The 22,281-nt window shown below is 35.8% G+C and overlaps 1 long non-coding RNA gene across 1 annotated transcript in view; it reads left to right on the forward strand.

Annotated features, from left to right (window-relative positions):
* Positions 1–14,729: 14,729 nt before the first annotated feature.
* The window catches only part of LOC129743605 (uncharacterized), a 63,737-nt gene continuing 56,185 nt past the window's right edge, over positions 14,730–22,281 (forward strand). The window contains exons 1-2 of the long non-coding RNA XR_008736626.1: positions 14,730–14,924; positions 20,244–20,271. This is a non-coding gene — a long non-coding RNA (uncharacterized LOC129743605). The remainder of the gene's footprint in view (positions 14,925–20,243; positions 20,272–22,281) is intronic.

Here is a 22,281-nt window from a genome sequence, read left to right on the forward strand (position 1 = left end):
GTCAGTCAGACAGTCAGTCAGACAGTCAGTCAGACAGTCAGTTAGACAGTCAGTCAGACAGTCAGTCAGACAGTCAGTCAGACAGTCAGTCAGTCAGACAGTCAATCAGACAGTCAGTCAGACAGTCAGTCAGACAGTCAGTCAGACAGTCAGTCAGACAGTCAGTCAGTCAGACAGTCAGTCAGACAGTCAGTCAGACAGTCAGTCAGACAGTCAGTCAGACAGTCAGTCAGACAGTCAGTCAGACAGTCAGTCAGACAGTCAGTCAGACAGTCAGTCAGACAGTCAGTCAGACAGTCAGTCAGACAGTCAGTCAGACAGTCAGTCAGACAGTCAGTCAGACAGTCAGTCAGACAGACAGTCAGACAGTCAGTCAGACAGTCAGTCAGACAGTCAGTCAGACAGTCAGTCAGTCAGACAGTCAGTCAGACAGTCAGTCAGACAGTCAGTCAGACAGTCAGTCAGACAGTCAGTCAGACAGTCAGTCAGACAGTCAGTTAGACAGTCAGTCAGACAGTCAGTCAGACAGTCAGTCAGACAGTCAGTCAGTCAGACAGTCAGTCAGACAGTCAGTCAGACAGTCAGTCAGACAGTCAGTCAGGCAGTCAGTCAGACAGTCAGTCAGACAGACAGTCAGACAGTCAGTCAGACAGTCAGTCAGACAGTCAGTCAGACAGTCAGTCAGTCAGACAGTTAGTCAGACAGTCAGTCAGACAGTCAGTCAGACAGTCAGTCAGACAGTCAGTCAGACAGTCAGTTAGACAGTCAGTCAGACAGTCAGTTAGACAGTCAGTCAGACAGTCAGTCAGTCAGACAGTCAGTCAGACAGTCAGTCAGACAGTCAGTCAGACAGTCAGTCAGACAGTCAGTCAGACAGTCAGTCAGACAGTCAGTCAGACAGTCAGTCAGACAGTCAGTCAGACAGTCAGTCAGACAGTCAGTCAGACAGTCAGTCAGACAGTCAGTCAGACAGTCAGTCAGACAGTCAGTCAGACAGTCAGTCAGACAGTCAGTCAGACAGTCAGTCAGACAGTCAGTCAGACAGTCAGTCAGACAGTCAGTCAGACAGTCAGTCAGACAGTCAGTCAGACAGTCAGTCAGACAGTCAGTCAGACAGTCAGTCAGACAGTCAGTCAGACAGTCAGTCAGACAGTCAGTCAGACAGTCAGTCAGACAGTCAGTCAGACAGTCAGTCAGACAGTCAGTCAGACAGTCAGTCAGACAGTCAGTCAGACAGTCAGTCAGACAGTCAGTCAGACAGTCAGCCAGACAGTCAGTCAGACAGACAGTCAGACAGTCAGTCAGACAGTCAGTCAGACAGTCAGTCAGACAGTCAGTCAGTCAGACAGTCAGTCAGACAGTCAGTCAGACAGTCAGTCAGACAGTCAGTCAGACAGTCAGTCAGACAGTCAGTCAGACAGTCAGTCAGTCAGACAGTCAGTCAGACAGTCAGTCAGACAGTCAGTCAGACAGTCAGTCAGACAGTCAGTCAGACAGTCAGTCAGACAGTCAGTCAGACAGTCAGTTAGACAGTCAGTCAGACAGTCAGTCAGACAGTCAGTCAGACAGTCAGTCAGACAGTCAGTCAGTCAGACAGTCAATCAGACAGTCAGTCAGACAGTCAGTCAGACAGTCAGTCAGACAGTCAGTCAGACAGTCAGTCAGACAGTCAGTCAGACAGTCAGTCAGACAGTCAGTCAGACAGTCAGTCAGACAGTCAGTCAGACAGTCAGTCAGACAGTCAGTCAGACAGTCAGTCAGACAGTCAGTCAGACAGTCAGTCAGACAGTCAGTCAGACAGTCAGTCAGACAGTCAGTCAGACAGTCAGTCAGACAGTCAGTCAGACAGTCAGTCAGACAGTCAGTCAGACAGTCAGTCAGACAGTCAGTCAGACAGTCAGTCAGACAGTCAGTCAGACAGTCAGTCAGACAGTCAGTCAGACAGTCAGTCAGACAGTCAGTCAGACAGTCAGTCAGACAGTCAGTCAGACAGTCAGTCAGACAGTCAGTCAGACAGTCAGTCAGACAGTCAGTCAGACAGTCAGTCAGACAGTCAGTCAGACAGTCAGTCAGACAGTCAGTCAGACAGTCAGTCAGACAGTAGACTGAGTCGATTTGAGCTCATTTTTGAATTTCCCAAACCCTGGGGTCTTAAAAGCTTCGTCGTGGTTCAAAACTCATCCATGATTTTTTGCAGAATTTTTAAGTAACGTTTACATGAGTAAATTTGGACATTTAGGTTTGTATGGGAAAATTGAATATTTTGTACTGAAAAATCAACATCGTTTTTGTTTCTTCTGTGCAACCGAGCCAGCTGATGGTTTTTGTGCCAATTTATAAAATTCCTAAAGGAAATTTTCCGCTTAACAACTTTGTTGAAGACCGTAACTTCGTATCTTATTAGGCAAAAAAGTTATTAGGAGTTTAATAGGGGTATGTCTTTTCGCATTGATAAACATCAAATTCAATTGACATCACTGCTGGAGCCTCGCGAAGTATTGCATGAAAAGTAGTCATGCAATACCTCGTTAGGCGCCCTGCAGTGATGTCAATTGAATTTGATGTTTATCAATGCGAAAAGACATACCCCTATTAAACTGCTAATAACTTATTTGCCTAATAAGATACGAAGTTACGGTCTTCGACAAAGTTGTTAAGCGGAAAATTTTCTAAAAGAATTTTATAAATTGGCACAAAAACCATTAGCTGGCTCGGTTCCACAGCAGAAACAAAAACGATGTTGATTTTTCAGTACAAAATATTCAATTTTCCCATACAATCTTAAAAGTTCAAATTTACTCATGTAAACGTTACTTAAAAATTCTGCAAAAAATCATGGATGAGTTTTGGACCACCACGAAGCTTTTTAGACCCCAGGGTTTAAGGAATTCAAAAATGACCCCAAATCGACTCAGTCTAGTCAGACAGTCAGTCAGACAGTCAGTCAGACAGTCAGTCAGACAGTCAGTCAGTCTCCAGAGAAATCCACCTGCTAAAAAATTTGATTCAAAGTTAACATTTTCATTACCTTTCAAGAGCTGTTTTTCTGAACTTACTATCGATTCACCTTAATCACAGAGTGTGTGCGTGTGATTGAATTTATGAATAAATTAGCCAAACTCGAATCTAAATTTCCGTTCCGCCGTAAATTTTGGCCGAAGGAGGACCCCCGAGCAAACCGGAAGTAATGCAACGGTCGTGCGAACTGGCAGCCGTTTTCGTCTTCCCCCCAAGGCAAGAGCATAGCAATAATAATTGAATCGGATTTTAGCCCCCTTCTCTGGCCATCATACAATAATTTCAGATCCCGGGTAGTGGTGTTTGAGTCATGTTTTGTGCCCGGCAAAAATGTTGCAAAACACGGAGGCCCCTCGACATAAATTAGCACATGATGTATCAAAACATCAATTACGGGCAGCAGATTGTGCTGAAGGGGTGTGAATTATGTGCGTTCGATTGAGGGTGAAAAATTGTGATGGTGGAGCACGTTTGATAATTGTTGAAATGGACCGGACTGTTCGGAGTGCTCGAAAAATGTAAATTAGGGTAACAAATTTAAATTTGCTAATCCGAGCATATTTTAGCAGATCTGAATCAATACGGATACTGTTGAACGCCAACCTTTTGGGCGTTTAGAATTCTTTAAGTTCTGAAAACATCACAGTGTCTCTCTTGGGAGCAGTAAAACGAAACCTTTAAGCGAAGGAGGTTGTAGTTACGCCCACCTTGCAGATCGTAACTCCCACGCTTCCGGAAGGTGTTGTCTGCTAGTGTCTGCCTATCTAGAGCCATTCTCTGTCTGGCTCGATTTGCGTTTGGGTGAGAGAATGATAAAAAAAACTTTTTCTTTTAGTTTTGTTTCCGTTCCAGCTGCCTAGAAGAGCAAAGTTGTAAACGACACTGTTGAAATATTGAAGATGTAATCAACTTATTTTTCCTTCAACTTTGGAATTTTCATTAAACTGTGTTTTGTGTTAACCGAAGTTTGTTAAGCTAAACAAATTTCTCTCACATCATCAAAAGAAGAAAAAAAAACAATAATAACCTCAAGCTTCGACCACGCATTTTCCAACCAATCCAAACAAAAAAGTTACAAAGTTTTTGCTGTTCCAAATCCTTGTTCCATTCAAATTCTTTCAGTGCGAAATTATCCGAGGAACTCTTGAAAGTTTTTGCTTCGCTCCATCAACCGTAGAACCAAAGGAAAGTCGCGAAAAGTAAAGCAAACCGTCGTCGTTTGAAAAGTCAACCTCCAGCCTTCTCAAACCCAACCCAAACTATGCCGTCGACCAACCGAGAATCGCAGCTCGTTTGGCAGCAAACTTTGCAAACTGAGCCTCTTCCTCCTCCGGCTGGCTACCTACTCCATATCTCGGTAATTGCAATTTGTTTAAATATGCAGAAAATTACGATATGAGAACGGCTGGCTGGCAGACGGTGCTCGGAGTCGGTCTTTCTCAATCTTCTTCACGTTCATCCGGACTGGATGGTTTTGAGGTTATGCGAAAGTTTTCACCTTGGTGGTTCCGTTTCTTTGGAAAACTGGATGGAAGTTTTGTTTTCCCGAGTTGACGTTTCGTGCCAAACGAAAGGATTTGTTGAATTTTTGGTGTAGCACCCGGAAAAGTAATCGGTATCGCTGCGGGACTTATCGTAATAACCATTTACTAAGTGTGAGGAACGGATAAAGCTTGAAACTCCGGCATTGTTTCAACTGTGCCAGTGGATTTGATAAAAGAAAGTTCAAGTTATGTTGAAAAAATGATTGGGTACATTAAAACGACTTGTGAAGAAGCAGTACTTTTATCAAAATAAAAATGAATCAAATGACAAAAAAGACAAAAAATTTAAAAATTCAAAACTGACAAAAATCACATAAATGACAAAAACGACAAATATAACAAGAATGAAAAAAAAATGACCGAAAATGACAGAAATGACAAAAAAATGAAAAAAATGACAAAAATGACAAAATTGACAAAAATGACAAAAATGACAAAAATTACAAAAATTCCAAAAATGACAAAAATGACAAAAATGACAAAAATTACAAAAATGTCAAAAATAACAAAAATGACAAAAATGACAAAAATGACGAAATTGACAAAAATGACAAAAATGGCTTAAATAACGAAAATAACAAAAATGACAAAAATGACAAAAATGACAAAAATGACAAAAATGACAAAAATGACAAAAATGACAAAAATGACAAAAATGACAAAAATGACAAAAATGACAAAAATGACAAAAATGACAAAAATGACAAAAATGACAAAAATGACAAAATTGACAAAAATGACAAAAATGACAAAAATGACAAAAATGACAAAAATGACAAAAATGACAAAAATTACAAAAATGACAAAAATTACAAAAATGACAAAAATGACAAAAATGACAAAAATGACAAAAATGACAAAAATGACAAAAATGACAAAAATGACAAAAATGACAAAAATGACAAAAATGACAAAAATGACAAAAATTACAAAAATTACAAAAATGACAAAAATGACAAAAATGACAAAAATGACAAAAATGACAAAAATGACAAAAAATAACAAAAATGACAAAAATGACAAAAATGACAAAAATAACAAAAATGACAAATACGAAAAAAATAAAAAAATAAAAATGACAAAAATTTGAAAATAATTCTAAAAAATTTCGCAAAATAAAAAAATTTCAAATAATGACATAATTGAAATTTTTTAACGAAAAATGAAAAAAAAAAATTCAAACAGGAATTTTACTGAAAATATAGTAAAAATGACAAAAAAGATTTAAAAAAAATAAGAAATTTAAACATTATAAAAATAAAGAGAATATGAAAAAAAGAAAAAATTATAAGAAAACTTCAAAAGTCAAAATTGATTAAAATGACAAGAAACGAAAATTGAAAAATATGACAAAATTGAATGAAAGAGACTAAAATAAAGAAAAAAGACAAAAATGTAAAAAAATAACATAAAAGACAAAAATGATAAAAAAAGCGAAAATGACGAAAATTGCAAATTCGTCAAAAATGACAATACGGCAAAAATATCAAAAATGAAAAAATAACAAAATGTCAAAAATGACAAGAAAAAACAAAAATGACAAAAATAGCAAAAATGAAAAAATGGACGAAAATGAATAGAAAAATTACAAAAATTCCAAAAATACTTAAATTTTGATAAAAATGGAAAAAAATAAAAATGCCAAAACTGTTAAACGAAAACAAAATAACCTTAAATAAAATAAATAGAATAGATTTTAAAATTTAAAAAAAAAGACAAAAAATAATTAAAAGAATTAAAAAAATGTATAAAAATGAAAAAAAGCTAAAAAATGACTAAAAGACTAATCTTGAAGTAAAATGACAGAATAATTTGAAAAAAAAATTATATAAAAGACTCAAATAACAAAAGTGACAAAAAAAAACCATGACAAATATGAAACAAAATGAAGATAAAAGTTTGAATGATGAATAAAATGGTAATAAAATTGATAGAAAAAAAAAATAAAAATTACATAAAAACTCAAAAATGACAGGTGACAAAAATTACAAAAATAAAAAAAATTTCATTTGCAAATGAAAATAAATTTAAAAAAAAGATAGAAAGGTAAATACAAAAAAAATTAGAAATTAATTAGATTGCAAAAAAATGCAAAAATAAAAACGAACGAAGAACACGAAAATGAAAAAAAGACAAATATGACAAACATTGCAAAAATTACAAAAAAATTACAAAAATTTCAAAAATGACAAAAATACTTTATTGACATATGACAAAATGACAAAATTGATTTAAATGGCAAAATGGATATAAATGAAAAAAATGACAAAAAAGAAGAAAAATTCGAAAGTCCGAAGATAACAAAACACAAAAAACCAAAAAATTATAAAAAATGTATAATAACAAAAATGAAAAAAAGATAAAAATTATAAAAACGAAATGTGTCCGGTTTGAAATGATACAGAAGTTGGTCTCTCAAATGTTAAAAGTGGCAAGTTCATCATTAGGGGAGGAGCGGGCTATATGCGCCTATTAAGCAGAACACTGATTTAATCAAATATCACATCGAATATGTGTACAAAAACTATATACACGTGTGCGGGCATCTGTTTTCTATACAATGGAGTAATTTTTATGTTAAAATTTTCTTCTGTTTCCAAGAAAACGATTTTATTGTAAGTGTTGTCTAAAATGCCGAACCTCAAACCGTGCGGGCTAAATGCGCCTATTTATGTTTTAAACAAAATTTCTGTATTTTGGGCAATATTTCCGTATAATTTCATTGAAACTGCTAGAAAGTAATAATTTACGTACGACAAAGCTGAACTTTTATAAAAATCTATGTGTATTATAATTTTATGGAATAAAAAAAAAGTTAGGGTTGCCATACTATGGAGGCAGTTCATCCATGAGAAAAACTTTATCAAATCTGTTTTTAGATCTCCAATTCTCTCTTAAGATGTTATTCAGAGCTTAGATTTGAAGGTTCAATGATAAAAATCATTGATTTATTCTATTTAACCTGTTATTTTAGGATGGAGGCATTTTAGAAACATGATGGGGGCATACAAAAACACTCTATTATTCCACTATATAATCATTATTAAACCTCCACAAAAGCTGAAATATGTTTAATTTCTTAAGTTAATTCGAGTAAGAAACAAAAACCATCCTAGTTTTTGTTTTAAGCTTCTTTACGTATAATTTTTAAAAGTCGAAATATTACATCAAAATGTATCAAAACCTTGTATGATTTTTTAAATTTTTATGAGTTTGTAAATTCATAAAATTCTTTCTTGCCCTATGTTCTAAGCGTATCACCCTCAAAATGCATTGGTCGGATAAGCTGTCTAGTCAGCCGTTTCATCAAACAGCCGTAGGGTCATTTAACCCGATAGGCCCATTTAGGAAACCTTTCCCCTATATTGAAAAATAAAATTCAGTTTCTTCAAATTAAATCCTAAATCAGCACATTTCAGATCATTTGGATCAAATTAAAGCGGGTTTTAAACTGCTGTTTTTTTCACCTGTGAGTCTTAATATATTTTATATTATAGCTCAAATTAACTTGTACTATTCAGAGCATTCAAAGCACATTCAAACCCTCATCCGCACCAGGTTTCTTTACCCTTATCAGACTTAGGAGTGTCAATTTGACACTCCGAGCTAAAATCGTTATAACTCTTTCCATATCTAACCGATTACAACGAAACTTATATCACTAGAAACCTTGTAATGTCAGTAAAACATGTTTGGAACATTATGTACAGCTAAAGCAGCTAGTTTTCCCGTTATTCAGCGGGAAAGAAAAATAATCCAAAAAAACATGCCTCAGAAAAATTTTTGCAGCTCAATTTGAAAAATATTTCTTGACTTCATTATGTAGACCATAACTTAAGCTTTCATATGCATAAGATAGAAATTTTATTGAGTATGTAATGCATGAGCTGCAATAATTTTTCTGAGGCATGTTTTTTCGAATTGTTTTTCCCGCGGAATAACGAAAAAACTAGTAGCTTTAGCTGTATATTATGTTCTAAACATATTTTACTATTGAGGCAAGGTTTCTATTGATATAAGTTTCATATGAAATTCATAATAATTCAAACGTCTTAGATAGATTTTATTTTGGAGTGTCAAATTGACACTCTAAGTTGGAAAAGGGAGTTTTTTGTCCAGGCTTCCAGGGTTCGTCCATAAAAAAAAGTAAAAATGCAATATTAAAAAACTTTTGAATTTTTTTAGGGTCCCCGAAGAAATTTTTGTTTTTTTTTGAAGCTACTGAAAAAAGTAACAAGCATTCAAACTTGCAGTAGTGTCAATTTGACACTCTAATGCGGATGAGGGTTAATCAGATTTCGAGATCCAGCAGCTTCGATCAAATCATTTCAACCTTTGATTTCCATGCATTCGTAACTATAAAATTATACATAGTTCTTTACTATTAATGTATTAATCTAAGGAGTAAAAATGGAGCAATTTTGTTGCAATTTCCTGCGAAATTGAGAAAATTCGGTAGAACCGTCCATTATTGACAGTTTCATGTCTATATCCTAAAACATTCTGAATATGCCCGGAAAATAATAATCTTCAATCAAGTTATTGCTTATCACCTAAGTATTCATATTTTGAACAGACATTTCTCCCTTGATCGGTTCAGTGATTTTGAATAAAACCGAAAATTTTCTGAACCGAAAACGCCTCGTTCATTATCCCAATGTTCATTCCATTCAATATTATTCGTTCATCTCAAAGTAAATTCAACCAACTCATCCAACTCGGAACTCGGAGGCGCCTCGATGTCTGCCGGGGCCAGTCTTCTCAGCTCTGTTCCAAAAAGCTCAACCAAACCCGATAGTGATTTCTTGGCATTTTCCAGTGGACGAACATTAATTTCATTTCCTCCCGTGGGGCTCTCCCATGGCTTTTCATTCCGGGTGCTGCTCCAGGGGTCCTCATCATCGTCATCGTCATTTTCATTGAGAAAACTTATGCTACCGACTGCTTCTCTTTGCTGATGATGACGTTAATGATTGTTCGGGGCAACTAATTTGGTACGATGTTGTTGATTTCGGAGTTTCTCGCCTTCGACATTACGAGCTCTCTTACCCGAAGCGATAAAAGTGATCTTTCCGTGGTTTGTAATGTTGTCGTTTGAATTGTGTGTTTGGCTTCTTGTCGGTGGATCGAATAAAAATCCCATTTAGAGTGTGATTAAAGGCTTTCATCAGTCAAACGGCTTTTGCCTCCGTTTTGGTTAGGGAGGAGGGAAGCTGGCAAGATGGTAATTATTTGAGCTTAATGCTAAGCAACCAACTAAAAGAGGGTCGGTGAAGGTGAAGGAAATTCGCTAATTGGCCCGGGGATGTTAATGGCTTTGAAATGACTTGTGGGGGGACGATGTTGAAATATTGAAGCAATACTGCACCAATTTGAACCGACATTCTTCACTAAATAGATTGCCAAGTAATCAAGATTGTAATTGATATGGATAAGAAACAGTTTAATCGTTTAATCGAGAACCGATAACGGTTCCATTTGTTAAACAAGTCATTCGCGTAATGTGAGTGACGCATAATTACTTTCGACCTTCGAAAAAGCGAAGATCGACTCGTCGTCTTACAGTCTGAAACATAAGAAATTATCATAAACGTCCCATAAAACATTTCGCAAACAACGAAAAGCCAAATGTAACGGTCCCATTTCAATAAAAGGGCGTTCAGCTCGACGTGTTTTGGGCCGCCTTTCCTAAATGTTTCTCAAATCCTTGCTGTATTAGCGAAACTTTGCCAGACGCTGTGACTGCGCCAAATTTCGGGGCCTATCGATTTCCATACTCGGCTGGAGTGGAAGCTCAAAATGTAAATAAAAAAATCCACCATTGGAAGGACTGCCGCAAATCCAGATCAGCCTAACACAACACAAGCTCCCCAAAAATCCACCGTCTCTGTCACTTCACAAGCGGAGTATCACCACTCCAAAAAAAACGGGGAGGGTTCGGGAAATTCAGCCATCCAAATGTTGAATGAAGTTATGGAAGGGAAAAAAGACACACACCCACACACATTCAGACCGCCATCCACCCACAACAAAAGCCACTTTCGCTATCAACGGAGCGCGCGAGCAAAGTCAAAAAGCACTTTGGTAAACACAAAATCCGCAGTACCGTTTTCATTCATTTGTTCGGTCGGAGCAGTGGGTATGTACCTTTGGGCTAAGGCTAAGGACCAAACCGACCGAATGAGGAAGAAACAACAGTCCTCCTCCTCCTCCTAGCTCCACCAAGAAGGAACTCGCGGACACAACCAGACGAGAGTTTTGCTCTGTTCTGCGCTCTGGTGGCTTGGCTTTGTGGTGCCAGTTGTTGTTTGAATAATTTCACGGTGTGTTAACACACATAGACCTGCGGGAATCAGTCAGGGCGGGGAGATATGGTTTAGGAACAGCTTTCATGGAAGGCAAGCAAGTGCTTTAAAAAACAACCAAACCGACTTTTGAATGCGGCAGCAGCCACCGCGAATGTAATAACTCAGTTCTCGGGAAAACTTACGGCGAAAGTTATTTCTAAAGAATATGTTAGAAAATTGTTAAAAGATTCTGAGTTACCCAGAATTTCAAAACCTCGTTTAAAATATTCTATAGAGTGTCCCATTATGTACGATTTTGATACAAACCTAACTCGGCTCATTCAGGATAACGTTTAAACAGCCAATTTCTGCTGTGTGTTGTTGTTTAGAGTTGAACTTAATTTTCATTGTATCGTGAGCTCAAATGTTAATAATTTGCGTGAAAATAAGAAGCATTTTTCCGGGATAGCGCGAAAATATCGTACACAAATGGTGTAAGTTCTCCAACATTTCTGCACAGAACTGAAAATGAAAGAAGTACGATTTGGAGCTGTCTTAAATTCGATTCGGAAGTATGCAGATAAAAAGAGCCTCGTGGACAAAAAAAAAACTGGGCAAAAACTTGCTCCGGTGGACAAAACTTTGGACCGAAAAGTCATGCGTGCTTGCGTCAGAGGAAAGACTGCGTCGATTCGGGATGTGCCAAGGTAATATTAAGTCTAATGTAAGGTTACCAGATTGACCGGTTTGCCAGAATATTTAATAAAAAATTTGACAAAAGTCCGAACCGACCCAATTGCCGTTGACATTTTTTGAGCAAGTTTTATAAAAATAACCACAAGAAGTATTTTCAAAGTCTAAAATACGATTTTAAGCCTGCTGATGAAAAAAAAAATTCAAGTTAATAAGGAATTATGCAGCGGGCAATCTTTTTTTCCAGACATCCGGAGAGGTGAATTTGGTTCTTTTTTTTGTGCCTAGAAGATGTGGGAATGCGGATTATCTCACTTTGGCCACCGTGAAATATTTTATTGTTGACATATCGGTCGATTGCAAAACGACTTCTCCTTAATTGTGGTTGTATTGTTTATTTTTAATCGTGCTTAGACATAATGGGACACCCAATATCATGAGAAATTCAACTTTCAAATGAGTTTCATTGTGAACAAAATTAACAACACACGAATTTGAATCCGATAATGATTACTAACCACTTGCTTGAAGAAAATTCTTAATTGCTTAACCCTAATTCGCTCTTGAGTGTCAATATATCACTATTGGAAGTTTGGCGGATTGTAACATCCGGGTACATCCAAATAAAATAATTCTTCGGGACCCTATAAGAATTCTTGAAATGTTTAATTTTGCATCGCTACTTTTTATAAGGCACGCCCTGAAAGCCCAGGAAAAAACTTCCTAATCAGTCAAACCTTGAGTGTCAATTTGAATTCCTTGCATAAAACAGCTTTATCATTGTTGTTTCTCAGCCGATTTTTTCTCAATTTATAGTTTTCCGAACCTCGTCACGTAACGCTAAGATGTTTGGCGGACATTATTCACATACAACACTTCAATTTTTCGTTATTCAAAGTCTAAGAAATGAAATCCGAAAAAACATGCTTCTGAAAAAAACTGTTGATCAGCTACGAAATGCTTTAAAAAAATCACTTAGTGTCCAAAAAAGCTGAAGTTAAAAGCTATATGTTGCACATAAGGATATATTTTTTTGAATTTTTTTAAGATCATGACCATAAAATATGTTAAAAAATGGTGCAAATAATATACTTTTCAATTAATGAACCGTCAAAATTGTTAAAGTCATACCAGATAAATTTTGAAAAAAAGGATAGAAAAGTTGACTTTATTTGACACTTTTTCGCATTTTTTAAATTTCAAAATACGAATCATCGAATTTTCGACGAATTTTTATAGGTTATTTTTCGAACTTTTTGTCAATTTGCAATTTCTCAGATTTTCTAGGTAGAACAATAAAATTAACTTTACAACTACAACACATCGTTTATTGAGTAACATTTAAAAAATCCACGTTTCAGCTCCACTAATAGCATAAATGGATTTTTCAGAAAAAAAGATTCAAGGTGGTAAATTGTAGAACCATCAACTGTAGTTTGCTTTCTAATTGATAAAAAAAAGTACACTGAGGTTTTTTTAAGCGGCTTTTTTTACGTGAATTTTCGAATTAACGCGGTTTTTGAGAGAAAATATTCTAAGACTTTTTCAAAGGAAAACACTTAGAATATTTTTGTATTTGGCTCTGAGACTAAGAACGTGATACATGAGATCTGAGACCTGAGACCTGAGACATGAGACCTGAGACCTGAGACCTGAGACATGAGACCTGAGATTTGAGACCTGAAATACGAGACTCGAGATCTGAGACACGAAAAATGAGACACGAAAAATGAGACATGAGACCTGAGACTTGCGACCTGAGACATGAGACATGAGACCTGAGACATGAGACCTGAAATATGAGACTCGAGATCTGAGACATGAGACATGAGACATGAGACATGAGACATGAGACATGAGACATGAGACCTGAGACCTGAGACCTGAGACATGAGACCTGAGATTTGAGACCTGAAATATGAGACTCAAGATCTGAGACATGAGACATGAGACATGAGACATGAGACATGAGACCTGAGACCTGAGACCTGAGACATGAGACCTGAGATATGAGACCTGAAATACGAGACTCGACATCTGAGACACGAAACATGAGACATGAGACCTGAGACATGAGACCTGAGACATGAGACCTGAGACATGAGACATGAGACGATCTGAATTCCACACTGTCAAATAAGTCTCACTATATTCTACTATTCTATTAATTTAATTGATTTTGTTTTTGTTTTTTAAACTATGATTTTGATTTTTAAACTATCATTGTACGCAAATTTTTAAATAATCATGGTTCCTACGCGTTTTTTAGTAACGTGCTTTTTTGCGAGAATTTTTTTTATTAAAATGGATTTTTTACGTGGATTTTCGAATTTCGGGTTTTTTTTTACGCGGATTTTTTTAATTAACGCGGTTTTTGAGAGAAACGCGGTTTTTTTACGCCGATTTTCGAATTAACGCGGTTTCTTTACGCGGATTTTCGAATTAACGCGGTTTTTTTACGCGGATTTTTTTTACGCGGTACGAAATACCGCATAAAAAAAACCTTAGTGTATTTTCAATCTATTCTGGTACCTGCATAATTATTCACGTAGAAATTCTTAATTTACTTGGTCTTGAATACTTTAAACTGGGTATTTTTGTATGTTTGATTTCAACAACCCATGCAAGGGTTATTTCTATTGCATTGCATATTAAAATCATCCAATTGAATTGATGGTCGTAGGAACAGGCAAGGTTTTGGTGATTAAACTAACCCCCCTCCCCCTTGCGGTTGCAAAAAGTAAAGCAGTTCTTCTCTGAACTCAAATTTTTTAATATTTAATCGAATATTGATGAACGATTAAAATTATTCAAGTGTGATAATCTCGGCTAATGATAAAACCTGGAAATCTTATTTCAAGTCCACAATTCTACTACAGTTTTTCAAAAATTTCCCAATTATTGATAAAACTTGAGTCCCGAATATCGAGATTACGATAGACCAGCTTTCCAGATTGCCCAGATGTTGCCCGATTTTGTACATTTATTACCAAAATGAAACGAAAATTTGAATTGATTCATGAGAAATTTAATTACGTAATTTGCGTCCAAATTTTTTGAGCAAATTTTATCAAAATTTACATGAACGATTTTTTAGAAACTTAAAATATTTATTTATTTATTTTTTTTTTTTATTTATTTACGACCGTTTAGATCACCGCTGGTTTTATCTTTTGGGGGTTCTCGTTGATGTTGTTCGGTGATGTTCGGTCCAATGCCTACAACGGACTATGGACCAAACTCAGAGAGGAGAGAGTACGAGCGAATCCACAAACTCTAATAAACCGACGTCCCGACGACAACCAGCAGCAGCAGCAGCAATAGACTTGACTTCCTTTCCAATTTAAGCGACGACCTTAGCAGGCGGAAAAATAGCTTTTTTGTGAGTGTTCTTACTTTTGTACTTTAACGTTTTATTAATTAGGCTATAGTTATTATAAAACAATTTTTTTTCTCCTCATTTTACATTATAAAATAGTTTCTGAAGATGGTTGAAATAAACAGTAAACCGAAACGTAAAAATTAAGCAAATCTTTTCTTCTAAACATCACCGAACAACATCAACGAGAACCCCCAAAAGAAAAAGAAAAAACTTAAAATATGTTTTAAAGTTGATTGATGTGTTTGGATATAAAAAAAACAAGTTTTGAAAAATAAATTTTGGAAAAAACAAGTGCTTTTTCCATGATATTAATTGAATAATTTGGATATTGGCAGATATTGAGAAAAATAAAATATCCGATGAGCTTAGGTGAGAATAATTCTGGATTTTGTGGAATTAAATTTGCTTATGAACATTAAAGTAGATGTCTTGGATGAGAATTCGTTCAGTTTTTTTGTTATTGAAATCCAGTTTGGATCATCATTGAAAAAAGAAACCCGATCCGAATTTTGGTTGCATTTGAAATCTCAACTAAATGCATTTTCCATATTCGAAACTCATCATTTCGGAATGATTTAATTCTTTTGCAGAATTGGAACTTAAGAAAGTTTCATATTGGTGATCCAGAATTGAAGAATCAGAAACAGTTCGCTCATTCGCAATTTTTATTTAGATTGAAATTTCAAATAAATAACTGAAGAAAGAATTTATGTCACAAGCCCTTTGGTTGTGTTTAAATGCTTGTGTTGAAGCTTACAAATAGAATTTAACAAATTAAAAGTGAAAATGGCATCGAAGCTAATATTTGAAATAATTGCCCTTTTTTAAAGAATTTTCGAATGAGACCAATTCGTTAAACGTTATTAAAGAATTCTAAAAACGTTTTTGCATCGCTCGAAATAGTAAATTAACAAACAACAAACCCGTAGACTTCCTTAGAAATTTCAACCGTAGGCCTTAGAAAGAGTTTTGGATACACTTTTATTTAACATACACAGAAAAAAAATAATGACTTTTACGTGTCATTGAAAATGATTGCCTTTAAAAGAAATGAACCTGTAATTTGAAATACATGTGATTTTAAAGTAATACATCTGAAGTTTAAGAGAAATGCATTTTATATTACAGCAAATGTCCTGTAACAGAAAGGAGCATGACATTTGCCGTATTTTTACAGGTCGAAAAAAGATTACGTGTACACAGTATTAAATAATAACATGTTATAACCCGCAAATAAATGGAACACGTTATTTCTACTAAATTTACATGACTTATGCCGTAATGTAAATTCCCGAAACGAAAAAAAAAATGACATTGTGAATTTACATGACCATAACAATGAAGCCGTTCCAGCTCATTATTCCTTTTTAGTTTTTGAATCATTGTTTTATCAACTTCTAGCCTTCAGCCTCGTAACAAAGCATGACAATGATAAGAAAGATTTTCATAATGGTTTACATAACTGAAATCTCCGAGTTCCAGATATAAAACGGCATTTTCTTGGCGCATCAAATCGAACTTGCTCCTTACCGGTCGGCCGTTCGTTGTTTGTTTGTGAAACGATCCTGCTACTGGGTGTATCTGAATTTTCTTTTAGTTTCTTTAATACTTTTTGGATGGTGATTTTGAAAACAATTTTTCATTACTTTTCAAAATAGGCAGCACTAAGTTTATCTAGAATGTTTTTTTATTATTAATACTTGTTATTTGTTCGTTGTACATTGAAATGTCCTTTGCAAAATGATGGAATGTGAGGAAGGGTTAATGAAGCTTGTAATTTGTTTGTATAAATATCAAACAATTCAAAACGATTCACATGTATATAAATCTAAGAACCAAATTTTTTTAGAATTCACAGGTTTATACTTAAATCGAATGATACAGAGATAAAAAGCTTCATTGTGCTGAAACTATTGTAACAATAAATTGAGAATATTGTTGACCTTTTTGTGCAATATTTATTTAAACTAAAAGTCTGACTACGTTTTGTGCTATTCATTTTTAATTTTAAGATTTCGTATCAATGTTATCCGTAGAGCTATTCCTTTATTTTTTTAAATATTAAAAATCAAAGACAAGAAGTGAACTGTTGCTTAGAACAAAATATCACTTTTCCAATAAAGTCTACGAAATTCAATCTAGTAATATACTATTTTTAAGAGGTTTTTTCACAATAAGCAATAAAATATAGTTTGTTTTTGGTGAAAATTATTAAAAGGATTTCACTTTTTTATATTTATTAAAATTGGCAAACAATAAGACACACCCTGTGCGCGACAGCAACGATTCAGATTCCAAACATCGTTTCAAGCAAAAGTCATGTAAAATTACAACAAATTAATCCGAATGAGGAAACGCATGGTTGTTTTCAGGGCTGCGTTATAATATACAACACATCTGACCGAATTTTACATGAAATCAAATTTTACATCAAATGTAAAACTCAGATTTTTTTGTGTGTAGTTGAATAACGTGTAATCCAATAATTTTCAACTGTACATTGGAAAATTCAAGTGCGGCTAGCATCCCAGTTATATTTGAAAAGGAGAAACGTCAACATGAGCGCGCATTTTGTTTAGGTTCGGTTCGTTAATGTTGTTTTTTTTAAATTGTGTCGCGAAACCGCAGCCGTAGAACTATCGGTGGAAGCCATGTTTGCGGAGATGGACCGGGACATGATAGTGCGGCTATCCCCAGTTTCTGACGTAAACTGACCATCAGGTGAGCGTATTAATTATATTGGTAATGCATGAAACTAATGTGAAACATGAAACTTCTCCAACAGCACGAAAACTTGCGACGAAAGTTTGAGGATAACAAGCTTAGCATGCACAGTATTAAATAATCTTGTGCTTTTACATGTTTTAACCTGCAAATAATTGGAACAAGTTATTTCTACTAAATTTACATGACTCATGACGTAATGTAAATTCCCGAAAAGAGAAAAATGCCATTGTGAATTTACATGACCATTACAATAAAACCGTTCCGGCTCATTATTCTTTTTTTGTTTTTGAATTCATAATTTATCAACTTCTAGCCATCAGCCTTACAACAAAGCATTATAATGATTAAAAAGTAGTTCAAAATGTTTGTGTTTACTCGAAATTCACGAGCTCCACACTTAAAACAGATGTTTTTCGGCGCATCAATCAAACTTGCTGCTTACCGGTCGGCCGTTCGGCGTTTGTTTGTGATACGATTCTGCTACAGGGTGTATCTGAATTTTTCTTTTATGTTTCGTTTATAGTTTTTGGATGGATGGTTTTTTTTTAATCATTTTCTTTTTCGATGTAGGTAGCATAATGTTCACCTAGAATGTTTTTGAATAATATTACTTGATATTAATTCGTTGTACATTGAAATGTATTTGCAAAATGATGGGATCTGAGGAAGGGGTAATGAAGCGAGTCATTTGATTGTATGAATATTAAACAACTCAAAACGATTCACTTATATAATAGTCCATGAGCTTGATTTTTTTAATTAACAAGTTTATACTTAAATCCAAGAACAAAAAGAAAAATAGCTTTAGTTTGCTGAAATTTTGGCAACAAAAAATTAAGCATATTGTTGACCTTTTTCTGCATTTTTTTCTATTCTTACCAAAAGTTTGACTACTTTTTATGCCATTCAATTTAAAATGCTAGATTTCAAATCAACCTTATCGGTTAGAGTAATTCTTGTGTTTAAAATATGTTACGGAGTGAACAAGAGGGGAACTGTTTAGCAATATATCACTTCTATTCAATAATGTCTATAAATTTCTCTAGAGTAATATACTATTTTTAGGTTTTTTTAATTAAAGCAATAAAACATTATTTGTTTCTTGGTAAAATTTTTTAAAAATATTTCTTTTCACTTTTCATTTATAAAAATTGGAAAACAATAAGACACACCCTGTGCGCGACTGCAATGTTTTTGATTTCAAACATTGTTTCATGCAAAAGTCGTGTAAAATTACAACAAATTGACCCGAATGAGGAAACGCATGGTTTTTTTTCAGGGCTGCGTTATAGTATACAACACATCTGACCGAATTTTACATGAAATAAAATTTTACATGAAATGTAAAGCTCAGTATTTTTTTCTGTGTGGACATCTGGCAGTGGACAAGCGTGTTCCATTCAAGCACGGTTCCAATAATCTTTTGAAAAAATTTTCGTCGGTTCTATCAACAAACTGTCATTAAGAATATCATAGGAAAAATATTAAACAAGACGAAAATTATCCGTAATTTTACAGAAAATAATTTTTGCTGTGTAAACTTTCAACTTTTCCGATGTACTGAAACACAGACAACAACATTATTAGCTTGGTTCGGCAGCTATCGGTTAAGTACCCACAAAGTGGTTTATCTCAAACAACATCCAGAAGGTGTCCAAACAAATGAATCATTCCCTCAAAAAGTTATTTCTCTTTAACGGTAGACACAACAATCTAAAAAAAATATTTTCCAAACATTAGACAGCGCTCTTTTAAGAATTTGAAATAGGGGGAAGAAGTAATTATAACCATCCAGCGTATTAATCAACTCATCTCGTTAAACTCTCAACCATCCAGAGGAGCCTTATTTAAGTTATCTTTAATAACACAATTCCACCTGCAGCAACTTCCTTAATATTGAGCGTTTAAAATCGTTACGTCCACCATTAGCGCCCTGACATTTTATGCTATCGAGTCACTGCTACGCTACCGAGCTAACTGCCTCCGGTCATCTTCTTCCGTTCCCAAGTCAAAATGTCACCTACCGATGATGCCGACTTTGGACACTTTTTGCTTCACCATACACTGACTCGATGGCGTTCCCTAAGCTTCCTCCATTACAAACGAACGAACGAACGATTGGTTGGCACAATTATATTAACTTTGCGGCGGTGAAAACTGTGCTACTGCTCTGCTACTTGCCCTCTTGATGACTTGTATTTTATTCAGCCAACACTCTCTGGAGCCACTCTTGCTTGCTGACTGACTTCTGACTTGGCTCGGAAAGATGTTTTCCAAGAAAAATCTTGAAAGCTCTGTACTCCGCGCTGTCTTTCGGTGAAGAAAAGCTGAGCTAGCTGCTGCTGGGATATTATGAATATTTCATTACCTTTCCCGTATACGGATGAAATCTAGCGTTGGCGGATGATTGTTTCTTCATGCTTCTGGGAGCGTGAATTTTGAAGATTATTGCCAAAGTTTCCGCGATAGCTGGTGGAAGTTGATAAGACTGAACTAGTTTTCGAATTTGAAGCTCTGAAACCTTTTTTATATCTCTTTGATAAAACTTCTAACTAATGAAACATCTAACATATATTTTCTTTCTATTTTCAGGTACTAATCAAAAGTGTGTTAACGAAAGGTTAGTTTAATTACATAATTGAAATATGAAGAAATTATTCCAAAAGGTCCTTCCAAGTTTCATCATTTTTCGTCAGAGACATACGAAAAAAACAATTAAGCCCCAAGAACTACACCACCGAACATGACCAATAATATCGCAAAAAAATCATTCTCAGTGCGACAAGAGAGAGAAAAAAAACCGTATAATTATGAAAATTAGATTAGACCAACCGCGGTGCGCCTCCACTGGAGACAAGCGGAAAGTTTCGCTACGGCTTCTGGCGGCAACTAGCCACGCCGGGTGTGAAAAAGGACCCCGAAAAAGATTTATAAAACCCATTTTGCCTTCAAGACGACGACGACAACGTGTAATTCCACACCGCCGATGCACAAACCCGGCGGGAGACTTTCTGTTCTTCGGTTGGTTCGATGGCGGTTTCTGCTGGCCGGCCACATGTCGAAACACGGGACTTCTTGTGATGCCCACCCGTACCGGAAAATTGCTAGACACATACCATATGTACAAATATATAGAACCCAAAGCAAACCAAACCAGATCGACCGGTATGGGTACAGACAGGTTCTCTCACCAGCCAGCACAATCGAGCCCTCCTCCGGCTTCCGGAATATGAAATTATGAAAGGGAAAAAAACGAGACACACAGTCGGAAGGGAAAAAGAGTGGCAAAAATAGCACCAACTGTAATGTGCGAATTATTCCTACCCTTTTCCGGTGCCTGCCAAGGGTGCTTCTGCACTCATTTCCACGCGTCTGAAGTTGGACTAGACTGCAGTAGTGGGAAAAGGCTTGATAATGTTAGGCCTTGTCGCAATCTAAAAAAAACAATTCTGGTGATAATGAGTAAAATTTACCATTTGCTGAACCAAAAAAGCTTCACATTCTTCTGAACTTTCCTCTGCATGCGAAACGAATTGTGATGAATACGAAACCGTAAATCTTAACTTTTTTCCTCAACGCGCAAATGAACGTATCGGACCGTTGATCTTCAGTGTAGGTGTGTCGCAAAATAAGCTGACCAATTTCAGTGATCCCCCTGATGAATGCCTATACATGACATTCAAGACAATCAACCGCTGATGAATCCTAACCTATGGTAACTCTACCCAATTTAATGAGGAAGTTTTTAACCATAAACTTTTCTTGTGGCATAGGGCTCCTACTTTTGCTGCGATAGATGACAGAATGACCATCTGCTGATGTTCTGTTGACCACGAAATGTAATTCCCAAAAAAAAACCATATGCAGTTTCTGCAAAACATCGCATCGCTCGTATCTCGAAGGTATCACAGAATACAATAGTGCCTTTCCGGTCTCAAAAGCAAATCCAAAATCAACCGATCATCTGTGTCCTGATAACCTCATCATCTAGAATCCACCATACTGAAAAGATGTGGAAGTAGAACTTTTTCGACGTATCTTGATTCCGAAATCTCGATCAGGGGAGCAAACAGTCAGCGAAAGAACCTCCCGCAAGATGTCCTAATTGCCATCCAGCATCTGAAAACGAGCTCATAGTTACACATCATGAGAGTGACAAGTAGCAAATATATAACCTAGAGCCTTAGATGATAATGATTGGGTAAACGTCAAACTGATCGCGATATTGGCAATGTGTGAATGGATTAAACTGAAACCGTCAGCCAGTCAGTCGATGGGCTGGCCGAGTAGTTCGTGCAGTTCCTGTGGCAATAAGTGATCCAGTGGGCCACCAGTGCTACTTCCGGGCTTCTAAACTCCGCACAGATCTGCATATTAGGCGACCGTGGCTCGTAATGTTGATAAAACGATGTATCTTTAAAAAAAAAGAATTGAAACGAAAAGCAAAACAAACGATTAATTTATCAGCATCACACTCGATTGAAAATCGAAAAGTTTGTAAAAATCGTTTTTAAATGAGAAATTCGAATACTCATTATGTGAAAAGTTGACAGAAGTTGACAGAATAGCTTGAAATTGAAAGGCAAGTTGAGAGGACAGCTTGATATTGGTAGGCGAGTTGAGAGTAGCG

Source organism: Uranotaenia lowii, chromosome 2 (assembly GCF_029784155.1).
Source record: "Uranotaenia lowii strain MFRU-FL chromosome 2, ASM2978415v1, whole genome shotgun sequence".
Lineage (NCBI taxonomy): Eukaryota > Metazoa > Arthropoda > Insecta > Diptera > Culicidae > Uranotaenia > Uranotaenia lowii.